The sequence below is a fragment of the Drosophila virilis genome, chromosome 5 (assembly GCF_030788295.1).
Source record: "Drosophila virilis strain 15010-1051.87 chromosome 5, Dvir_AGI_RSII-ME, whole genome shotgun sequence".
In the NCBI taxonomy this organism is placed as follows: domain Eukaryota; kingdom Metazoa; phylum Arthropoda; class Insecta; order Diptera; family Drosophilidae; genus Drosophila; species Drosophila virilis.
The window spans coordinates 9684896-9697334 of NC_091547.1; the positions used below are offsets into that span (position 1 = coordinate 9684896).

Consider the following 12439-nt stretch of genomic DNA (forward strand, 5'->3'; position numbering starts at 1 on the left):
GAAAACAAGGAAACAGCTGCACTTTTGACTCACATTTAAAAGGAAGCCCCACAAAATGTCGAATATTTAAATTGGCCTTTAAAGGCGCATACACATATCTATATATATAGTTAAAAGTACCCTCTGATACCCGGATATACAAAATTAGGGGTTTTTTCTTTATTAGCTAGAATAAAAGTTTTAGGCTTCCACTATATTATTGGGCTCATTTTAAATTGAATCAAAGAGAACGGCACATGCCAATGCCAAATATAAGAGAGGGCTGCCACTCTTTTGCCCATCCATTCCCATAAACGTTTTCAACGTTTTCAAATCAAAGCTTCAATTATGCAAAGCTTAATATATGCAAACTGAATGCGACGAGGGCAACAAGAAGAAGAAGAAGAAGAACAACAACAAAGGCAACACCTCTGACATAAGTGAAAAAGAGGCGGCGCTTCAACGCCCACAGGAAGTGCTGGCCATTCAGTCATTTAGTCATTTGGTCATTTAGCCAGGACAGAAACAGACAACGTTTAAAACGACGGACATTGGCATGTTTATTGAGAAGGGAAGGAGGTGGGGATGGGGCGCGAGACCACAATGTCGAGCTTGAATTGAAAACTTATAAAACAGAATCAACTCAAACTGAACTGTGAAGCGCGCTGAACTGAACTGAAATTGAACTCTTACATATCTGCACACACACACACACACACACACACACACACACACACACTTGCATACAGCCAGAGGGAGAGAGCGCTACAATGACGCCGACGACGACAGCGTGTGACAGGCAAGCATGGCAGCATTTGGCGAATGCAGCGCGCAGGCTGACTCACACAGACAGACAGACAGCCAGACAGACAGACGGGGAGAGACGGACGGCGAGGCAAATACAAATCGTGAGGCTTAATATGCATGGCTGGATAAATTGCTAGGCTGCCTGCGACGTTGCCGTCGCCGTCGCCGTCGCTGCGTCGCTGTCGACGTCGCTGTCGTTGATTGAAGCAGCGCCAGCCAGCAGGCCGAGGCCATTGCTGTTATTGAACACGCCAAAGGGGCGGCGACAGCGACGCAGCGACGCAGCGACGACGACGGCAACGTTAAGCGTCAGTCAGTCGACGACGTCGCTGCTTGATTGGACTTGGACGAACCTCAAAACGTGCCATTTTCAAGCTGCCTCAGCTTGATGTTTATTTGTACGTAACTGTGTGTGTGTGTGTGTGTGTGAGTTTTTGTGTTGTAGCTGTTTTGTTTGTGGCTTCACTGGCAGAAAGGTTTTGCACACCAACACACACACACACACACACACACGCACTCACACACACACACAGGCACACGGTTAATTTGCCATTTTTATGGTTTCATGCCTCTGGATAGCCGCTGTTAGCCTAAATAGAATCCACTAACTCAAAATCTAAAAAAAAAAAAAAAAATAACAGCTCGCGATGAATTTCATAAAGCAACAAAATATACAACAACAAATAATTCCAGGCTGGAGATCGACTGGAAACTGGACAGATGCCGCTTATGCAAAACTCAAAACTGGATGTAGCTTAGAATGCGTCTCTTGGGTATGATGGAGTGTGAAATACCCTATGTGTGCTTGACGTAAGACAGTTTCCAAAAAGTATGCTATGAAAATATGCATTGAATAACTTTAAACGTTCTTTTCAAAAAGGCCTGATAACTCATAGTCACCTTCATCCTTTAACAAGCAAGTTACAGGGTAAACGAAATTGAAAAGAAAAAACCTTAAAACAAATGACCAAAATTTCAATTCTTAAGCCAAAGAGCCAAGCAAAACTCTCCCTGGAGGACCTCCCCTACTGGCAGCAGCAATCGCAATCTCTGGAGCCCATTTTGGAGCGATGTATATGCAAAATATATTTCACATTTATAAGAAGTTGTTATAAAAACAAAAAAGACAACAAACCACATCGCCAATGACGAAAGCCACAAGAGAAAAAACAAATAAAAAAATAAAAACAAAACAGGGAAAAATAAAATAAAATCATCATCATTTATGCAGATTTCAAGGCAGAGATATGGCAACGACAGACATATAGCGTATATATAAGTCTATATAAACCAAAACCAAGATATGCATAAATTTACATATGTAAAATAACCGACTGAAAAAAATGAACCAAAAAAAATCGAAAAAAAAAAAATATATAGGAATAAAACCAAATGCGTCCCGTTCTGTTGAGTATCCCGCGCGTCCCTTTTTTCGGGGGGGTTTTCTTTTTTTTTTTGTTAGGTTTTAGCATTGCAAATTGTAGTTTTGCCGTCTGCCCGAACAGATTTTTGGGCAACAAAATATCTACATAATATATATAAACGCACAGACACGCTATATACATTATATATATGCATATATGTTTATTCGCATATATAAAACTTTCTTTCTTTATGAAAGTAAACACACGCAACGCAACAAAAGGCAATATATGTTTAAACATACACACACACACACACACATGTACACACATCTGTACACATGCACACACATGCATAAAAAATAAAAGTGATTGGAACTTTTTCTTGCTGATTTTTATATGCGATATCTCCCCACATACATATCCAAGCGACGCAGCCCCCAATGAAATATTTATAAAAAGAAATTTTGTATACCCTTGCCAAAGGCATGCTGATATTTTAAATAAGTGTGTAACATTGCCGAATCAACAAATATATATAAATATATATATCGCTCTTGTTCAGGATCAACAGTCTATTTGAAGCAGGATTTTTATGGCTAAGATCCTTATACCATATTCTACATTCTATATATTGTTTAAGTTCAAGAAATATTAAAAGAGTGGAAATTTTGAGTTCATATAAAGCTTTTGCCAAGCTCCTAATACTAAATATTTTCACATTAATTTCCCTGCAAGGGTATCAATTAAACGCCTTGTATATCCATTTCCTTGTACTTCAAGAGTATCAACTGTTCGTCAGAGTGCGAGGCATTCGAATATTTCTTGTATATTTTTTTTTTGTTTTTATATTTTAGTTTGATTTGATGTGTTCGCTTGTTGAAGCCGCCTGCGCATAAGTTGAACATTTTCTGATTACAATGCAAACTTCCTGTGGCAGCTGATAAGGCGGCAACTTTATGGCCGCTTATCGACTATGCAACGAGTTCTAGAAGTCCCAAAGAGTTGCAATTCAGAGTCAAAGGTATTGCCAGATACCCAGGCATTTCCTAGAAACAACAACTTTTCGGTTACAAAACCGATTTCTCAACTAAAACAACAACTGCGAGCCATAACGAGCTGAAAGACATCCACAAATTGCCGCAACACCCCCGCAATACCTTACATTGCCCCTCGCTAGCCCTTACAGCCAGCTTGTTTGTTGTTGACCAGCAAAAATTGACGACAAAGACCAACAAAAATTTGCCAAATTTGCTAAAACTTAGAAACTGGCGACGAGGCTGTCGTGATTGCTGCCGCTTCTTCTTCTCCTTCTCCACGTGCCTGTGTGTGTGTGTGTGTGTGTGTGTGTGTGTTGTTGTATTGGTAAGTAAATTATGTTAATTGTATGCTTTGACAGTCACACCAGAGCCACACACACACACAATCCACCCAGGCGAACACACAGGCCACAGACCAAGTCGTTGGCCACAAAAACAAAATACGAAATAAATAAATAAAATAAAAACATAAAGCAGAACGATGCTTGAATACTCTATTGTGTTTTAACACATTTGTCGCTAATTATCGAGACACGACTCAAATTTTATACAGTTCGATAAATTTTTAACGATAACTAACTATCGAATAATATAATGTTTTCATATCTTATCGACTCTTGAATTTCGAAGAGCATCTTTCGATTTTTAGCTACATATATCGATTTTTATCGAATGCTGAATCAATATATATGGATTGCAATCGGTATTAATCGATGTATGATAACCAAATGAAACAATCGATTCAAATTTTATACAATTCACACATTTTTTAACGACAAATTATTATAGATTGGATAATATAATGTATTTAGCTACATTTATCGAATGTTATCGGTACTTAACGATGTACGTTATCCATAAGTAACAATCGATAACAAATGTTTTATTGATTATCGATATTTTATCAAGTTCATGGATAGGTAATTTTATATTTTAACGCCACATAACTCCATGTATGGACTTTAACGGATTAGTACTGAAAATGTAACCATAAACGTAACACATGGACTTGTTATCGATAAATGCATAATGGTTTTATAATATCAATAAATTTGTAAATTGATTATTTCCGAATTCGAAACTCGCCGAACCCGAAAGACCTTTTCCACAAAGTGTATAATTTGAATTTATTTACAATGTTGTCATGTGTAAACATATGTATGCATATGTGCATATCTGTCTGATATATACATATATACAGGTATATATCTGCATATATATATGTATATATATATGTTGAGCTGAGCCGAATGAAATTGAAATTCATTTGATGTACAAACAGCAGCAGCAACAGGAACATTACGAATCCAGAACATGTTGAGGAGAAGAGTTAAGAAAAGCGCCAAGGTAATACAATAAATTTACAAAGATTTATATATTTAGTTTTCGTATAAAGAGCGCATATTATAAGCCGAAACTTCCGTTGAAGATAATATTTAATAGACTTATTTCCAATACAATTTATTATTAACAAGCTGCGAACGGAAACGTTTGCTTTGTGTGTGAAACGCTCGGTTCAGATCCAGAAATCAGTCAAAGCTTTAACCAAAATACAAAATGAGATTTAAGAAAAAAAAAGGAGAAGAAGTAGAGGGGGGGGAAAAAAAAACGTGCGAACTAAACTGACAAACAAGAAAAACGCCGGCCACAAGACAAGCGCTTGAGAAACTTTATTTGAATCTGTTTTTTTTTTTTGGCCACAAGAAACTGGTTTGTAGAAGCCGGCTGGAAGAGTGTGAGAGTGTGTGTGTGTGTGTGTGTGTGTGTGTGAGACTATGGCTAAAACGCATGACTTCAGCTAACCACAAGCAACGGCAACGCCAGCGACTCGATTTCCCAGCTCAGCAGCTGTTTGTTGACCTCAAAGTCAGAGCCAAGTCGAGTCGCGCAGCCAGGCAGAAGTCATGGTTATGGCCAGCCGTAAAAGAGAAGCCAAGCCAAGTAGCCAAGTTAATAATAGGCAGCAGACCTCACCAGCCAACAGCAGAACGAACCTTACTGGTTTTTTTTTTATATTCTTCTTACCCGCACCGTGGCAGCCCCACGGCACCCTCTCGGTCGCTGTCTCTCCCCTTCAGTCTACACTCAGTCAAGTGTTGGCTTACACATTATGGCCAACACAAGGCAACAACAACAGCAACAACAGCAACAACAACAACCGGCAAAAGTGTTATTTATAGCATTTGTTGTTAATTCTTTTAAGCTACAATTGAGTAATCATGCGCATAAAGTGAGTGAACTCATGAGTTCTTCGAGTAGAGCCCAAAGGCCTCTCTAGAATTGTTTGTTGTTTTATAGAATATGCCATTTAAGACTTTTAGTCTTATAAGACTTTAGTTTAACATAAACAATATTTGAAATAATAAAATATATATAATAATTCCAATACATTGTGCAAAGATTTATTCTTCAAATGAAATTTAGAAAAATGAAAAATTATTTTAGATTCTAAAAATTGGTGCCAAGAAATTTGTTCATTATTTCGTACAACTATTATATTGTTATAATTATTTAGATAAATTTTAATTATTTTTAATTAATTTAATTACTATTATATTGTTTACTAATTTTTAAGTTAATAATTATTTTATATTTAGTTATCATTTAGTTAAATTTGTTTATATACAATTACGCAAAAGTTTAATTATTTAAAACAATGCATTATTAAGCAAACAGCAAACAGTGTTGGACAACGCATAATTGTGGCACTCTAAGCACATGTTGTTTACTAATTTAAGTTATTTCTTGAAGATAGTATAAATAAGTAGCATAAGCAACTGCAAACAGGTGAGTTCATTGACGACAATTTTGAACTGAAATTATTCGAAAAATGCAGGAAATACCATTAAGAGTCGCCAAGAAGAAGCAGCAGCAGCAACAACAACAACTTGCAACATGCGCAACAAACACAAGAAGAATGCCAACAGGAATTTCAACTATGAAAAATGCGCCATGAAGAAAAAGATGTTTTGCCCAGGCGGCGCGACGACCCACTTTAACAACCAGCTGAACAACTGCAAGAAAACTGGGCGACAAGCGGCAGAAGAAGAAGAAGAAATAACAACATAAACAGAAGAAACAAAATGAAAGACCTATAAACAAAATATAAAACGAAAATAAGACAAATCTTCAAGGACGTATTCAAGGTAAACATATGCGAGAGGCACACAGCCAAAGCCAAAGCCAAAGGCAAAGGCAAAGGCAAACGACAAAGAGAGCAAAAGGAGGAGACAACGGGAAAGCGGCAAAGCCAAAGAGCAGTAAATAAGTAAAAGTAGAAGAAGAAAAACAACAAAAACAACGCTAAAGAAAACGCGACCTGTTTGATGTGCAGCAACAACAACAACAACAACAACACACACACACACACACACAAAAAGGAGATGTGAAAAGCAAGTGCAGGAAAAACTCGTTTCAAGCAACAGGAATACGTTACGTACACAGACACGCCCTCCGCCTCCCCCTCGCTGTCACCTTGTCCAGCTCACCCACAGCCACTTAAATGTAGGTAAGTGTGCCCATAAAATTTAATCAAAAAGCAAAACGCTTGAAAATGCGCCAAACGTCAAGGAGACCAAAAGAAGCAAAAACAACAAAAAGAAGAAGAAAATAATAAAATAAAATAAAATAAAAAAAAAAAAAAGAAGTCACATAAGAAAGAAGCACGCGAATGGGAAGCAGTGAAAGAACCACTGAAAAAAAGCAGTAAAAGTTGTAAAGGGGTGCGAGCCAAAAGACGTGCGCATATTGTGAGCAGCCAGTTTGATAACAGGGCCTAGACACACACACACATGAGTGTGTGTGTGTGTGTGTGTGTAACCCAGATTGCCAGACATAAATTATGCAAGATAGAGCAAGGCCAAACGCAGGAGCTGAAGCTGTGTTAGCTCTAGGTACACATACATAGGTAGCCATAATAATGGGCAAAACGAGCAAGAAGAAGTTTAAGCTAAAGAAATAGGATCGCAGGCGCCTGCCCAGACAAGGTCAAGGTCTAGCTCGTAAATGCGTAGACATATAATAACCTTGAAGCTGCATAAGCGGCAGCAGACAACAGTCGACGGTCGCAGCAGGCGGCATCTAAGACGCCAAACAAGGACTGGCCGAAACGTGTTTGGGCCTGGCTCAAACAGGTTCTGCAGCCAAAAACACATATCGCAACGCTGCAACCGTCTGCCGTTGGCCACTTCTAATGTAGAGTCTAAGGTCTACACTGTACAGCAATAAAATGCCACGGCATTCGGCATAAGTTAACAGTTCGTTTTGTTTAACAGCCAGAAAACGTTTACGAATGTGACAGAAAGAAGAACTGACAAATATTACTTCGCAAGAGCGTAAATGCAAGACGTTTGTAGTTTAAGTAATAGCTGGAGTGAAACGGGCAGCTAAAATTGACGAGTGATAGTAGGAAGTAGCAGTAGTAGTAGTAGTAGTAGTAGTAGTAGTAGTAGTAGTAGTAGTAGTAGTAGTAGTAGTAGTAGTAGTAGTAGTAGTAGTAGTAGTAGTAGTAGTAGTAGTAGTAGCAGTAAAAGTAGCAGTAGTAGTAGTAGTAATAATAGCTAATTTAGTAGAGTGCAGTAGTTAAGTTAGTATTGGTTATAGGATTAACAACCAGATTAGTAGAAAATTGTAAAGAATCGCAACAGAGCCTTTGCAGCTGTTTGAAGCAAAACATTTACGGATGCGCAGCAAAGAAGAACGTAAAAATGAACACGCCTTACTTTAGATGCTATAGGAAAGGGCAAAGAATGGAATAGATAGTTGTTAGTAGAAGATTGTAAAATATCGCAACAAGGAACATACAGCAACGTTTGCGGATGTTAAACAAAGAATAAGGAAAAGTCTACCTAAATGTAGATGCAAGAGGAAGAGGCAGAGCATCGTATTAGTTCAGATCGCTTACGAATTAGAGTTAATTTCGGGTCAGATAACAAATGTTTAATAAAATATGTATATAAATAACAGAGTATGCTTTTGGGCCAGAAAACATATGTTAATTTTTAAGTTTAAGAGTTTTGGGGTCAAGGCGTAGAAAGGCCCCTTACTGATTTCTAAGAGTTGCAACTAGCCAGCGATTGCTTTGATTCCGAAAACTTTAATTAAACAAGCGAATAATATGGAATACACACAAAACTGTTGCACAGTGTAATGCCAAAGAGGCATATAAAAAGGCAATAAAAGAGCTGTTTGGCTACCTGCCGCAACCTGTTGCAACCACAAGCTGGAAATTGTGGCAGCAACATAATAAAAAATAAAACAAAAACAACAAGTAAAATTGAAAGTCATTTTTTTTTTTTTTTTTGGAAAACGATCGCAATCAACGAACAAAAGACACAAAACACACGGAAGATTCTGTTCTATAAATTGCTGTCGTCGTTGTTTTGTTGTTTTCTTTTTTAGCACCTAAGCGGCTTGTAAAGTCAATGTGCCTGGCCATAACCACACACACACGCACACACACACACACACACACATCTAATACACCTCCATAAATGCTGCTACCTAGAAGCATGGACTTTAATTGTCATGGGAGCCGCACTTTATTCTATTTCTATTTCTATTATTTTTATTTCTATATTCTCATTTTTTTTTTTTTGGTAATTAATTCTACGCACTTGCACAACGAATGTCGCTTTAAACCAAAAAACACTATATATATATATATAGGACTTTCAAGGTCTAATGAGTTTGTTGGCAGCGAGAAAAGCCATTGAATATAACGAGCTGTGGGCCTAGAAAAATTATAAACATCATTGTGTTAAATGAAGAAATGAATTAAATAGTTAATGATCATTCGAGGCGAAACTACGTTTGGGTTAAAGACAAGTTCAAGGCCCCAAACTAGGCAATAGATACGCACACACGCACACACGCACACACAGTTACACACTGAGGCATTTGAAAATGTTGCAAATTGATTTATTTTTGCCACTTAAGTCAGATTTCGCCAAATATTTCGTGTGATTAATTAGTATTAATTATATGTCGTCTATATGTATGTAGTATTCGAACCAATCAACTTTCTGCAGTCAAATATTTCGTAAAAATTATACAATCGTTTTTCAAGAGAGAGCACAAAACAATACAAAACAACAAATTGTAAAACGATTACATAAGCTTATGAAGTTTTTTTGGTTTTGGAATCGCTTTTTCTGTTCACAATTTGCCATGCGGGAAGCGATGGGAACGAGGCAACTGCGGAGCGGGGCAACTGCGGCGCGGGGGCAACGTTTGACGGGTTTGGGATGAGCTCATTTTGGTTTCGGGGCATACAGAAAACTGATTATTGAAATATAATAGGGGTATTTATCATACATATGCACGAGTATAGCCCACGACTCGTTTACCTGATATTAGCCAGTTCCCTGAGAACTGATCGGTTTTTTGGGATTGACTGATAAGCACAGCAGAAGCCAGATATGCGATAAAAAGGCAAGGCTTATAGTTAATTATAGCACTGTCAGTTGATTCACAATTTAAGAAAATCATATTGCATTGGATATAAGGCAAGTCACTGGGTCCATTTGTTGCGGCAAGTGCATATATCGAAAACGGCCGAATCAGACATATATATCATATACTTTAACTTCCATAGAAACAAACGGCCTTAAAGAGTTTCACTCTTCTTAATTTAATTTCTTGATTTAAGAACTTCACTATTTTTACATATCTTGAAATGTCTACAAATGTTTTAAGTCTTTCAAGTTTGTAAAAAGATCTTGTCCAAGTAATTATTCCAATATATTTTATTGTCGAATTAACTTCAACTAACTTTTGTGCTTTTAAAGATATTTTTACTAATATTCATTGAATATTTATTTACTTATTTGTTTAAATAGATATTTTATGACAATAGAAGTGCATTAAATCTTCGGCTAAGCGAAATCAACTTTTGTATCTTGTTGTCTACGCAATCAGCAAATGTTAACTTAAAGATCATTAACTGCACGCATTAGATGAAATTTTTATTAAATTCAAAGACTAATTACCAGCTAATAATAACTAATGGCAAAGCCATAAGCTAGCTGATCCAAAGACATGAAGAGGCTGCTTCTTTTTGGGGCCAGTTGCAGGCGCTCAAGAGAGAGAGAGAGAGAGAGAGGGCGCGAGAAGACCTCAATAAGAAATAGAATGTGAACATAAAAAAAAAAAAAAAATAAGAGAAAAAACAACATCGCACACTAGAGAATCTTAATTGAATTTTGGAGGGGCAAACACGCATTGCGGCGTGTTGCAGCAGGAGGCGAGGAGGCGGGGCGCTAATAAGTTGATTATAAAATAATAATTACAGAAAAAGCCAAGCAAAAATACAACAAAAACAACAACAAAATTAACGAGAAAGTAGTTGCACGCTGATTAGCTTTGTGGTGTGTGGCAGCATGGCAGGCAGCGGCAGCAGCTTTAACCGTTTGCTAACACTGGAAATTGGAAATTGGAAGCTGAAAGCTTTGGCCATGCGGCCAGCTGCTGTATTGCTGATTAAGCTGCCGCCGCCTGTGGCACGTACGCAAAAGTGTTAATTGCAAATGACCAGAAGAAAGTGCGAAGAAGAGCCTGGTTAGAGACGTGCGGGGGGAAACCCTGTGCAACCCCGTTACGGGGCTGCTGTTGATTGAAAATGCGGCTTCAGAGGCTGCCAGCGCAGGCGCCAAACGTGCTACGTGCAACAGGCTGCGGTAAAGTGAAGAGAAAAGTGGGGTTATACGATGATCAGAGCCGAATGGACAGCAATTGGATTATCGTTGGGCGTAAACAAGGGGGCAGGGCAGCGACTCAAGTACAACAACGAAAACAACAACAAAACTAACAAAAAAAAGAGAGAGTAGTGCGCCACACGCAGACTACGGGCAGCGACAGCGACAGCGACGTCAACGTCAATGAACCGGTTTGCAAAGGGTCGAATGGTCGAATGGTCGAACGGACGACGCATACGCGTCAGCAATAATTAATCAATCAATAATTGAGGCAAGCAGACAATGTACACAGTGACAGGCAGCGAGAGCGAGAGAGCGCCATGCAGACTAATGAGCAGCAGCAGCAGCAGAAGAAAAAAACAAAAACAAAATGGCCGGCACATTAGCCGGACACATCCGGTGATCGGTTGGGTCACACAAGTGCTGAGACTGCGCGCCCTCTGCACTCAATCAAAGGCGCGCTCTCTTTGGCTGACTGCCGCTCTCGCTCGCGCTCTCGCTTGCGCTCTCGTTCTGCATAACTGCCGAGCGCAAATATCCCCAAAATATATTCCCCAAAAATGTCCCCTTGCACATTGCAGCATAAATGGGAATTGCCCAAAATAAACGTAACGAGAATATTGTGCAAGAAAAAAAACACTATGAAAATAAAACAACTGAGCGAGCAACTTACTTTCTTTGACTTTCTTTTGATCGCACTTTTAGCTCTTGTTGTTTGTTTTTTTTTTATTGCTTGCGCTATTTCTTTTGTTGCACTTGTTGTTGCATATTTTGCTTTTGCTTGCACTTTTTTTGTTTTGTTTGAAGGTGTTTTTCGTGTATTCGCGCGACGACGACGTTTTCGAAAAGACGCAGCGCGAAGGAGAGCAAGAGGAAGAGGAAGAAGACAAAGCGGCAAACACAAGACAGGTACACACGTACGTTGCGACTGTGCATTAAAATCGAACTGAACTGAAAACCAAAGAAGAGCAAGAGCAAAAAAATTCCAAAACCCAACTTTTTTCCGTTTCGTTTCTGTTCGGCGACGTCGGACGACGGCAACGACGACGACGACGACGACGACGACGACGACGAAGACTTTCAACGACGACACGTCCACGTTGGCGTCGACGGAGACGGCAACGTTGTTGGTTAACGCCGCCGGCGGAGCGGCAACAGCAGCTTAGCGTGGCCCGTTCGTTCAGCTTGGCTTGACTTTCGCAGCGGCTCGTGTGCGAGCGAGCGAACGGGCGAGCAAGAGACAGAGCGAGTCTCTTCCAGTCGGTGGCTCTCCTTCGCACTTACACCGCATATATCTGCGTTTGTGTGTGTGTGTGTGCGTGTGCATGCTCAGGTAGGGTGTAAATGTGTGAGTCCCTTAGGTAAGCGACGATGTGGAAGAAAGAAAATGTGTCCAACTTTGCGAACAGGTAGACCGACGACGGCGTCATCATTGCCGGTGCCGCGTTGCCGATGCCGGTGGCAGCGACTGAGACGGCGGCGTCGTCGCAAACGCTGACTTCGTTTTTGCGGCTTAAATACACACACATAAAGAGAGCGACCGACAGACAGAGAGAGA

General features: G+C 39.3%; 1 protein-coding gene and 1 long non-coding RNA gene across 3 annotated transcripts in view; one reads left to right on the forward strand and one right to left on the reverse strand.

Moving 5' to 3' along the window:
- The window catches only part of psq (pipsqueak), a 59242-nt gene that overhangs the window by 18189 nt on the left and 28614 nt on the right, over positions 1-12439 (reverse strand). The gene's annotated exons all lie outside the window — the stretch shown is intronic.
- On the forward strand, positions 1106-2192 carry LOC116650927 (uncharacterized). Of its 2 annotated transcripts, XR_011417010.1 has the most exons (4): positions 1106-1184; positions 1480-1596; positions 1667-1714; positions 1774-2192. It is a non-coding gene; the product is annotated as an uncharacterized lncRNA (long non-coding RNA). The 2 variants fall into 2 exon arrangements; XR_004303933.2 differs by having other exon boundaries at positions 1667-2192.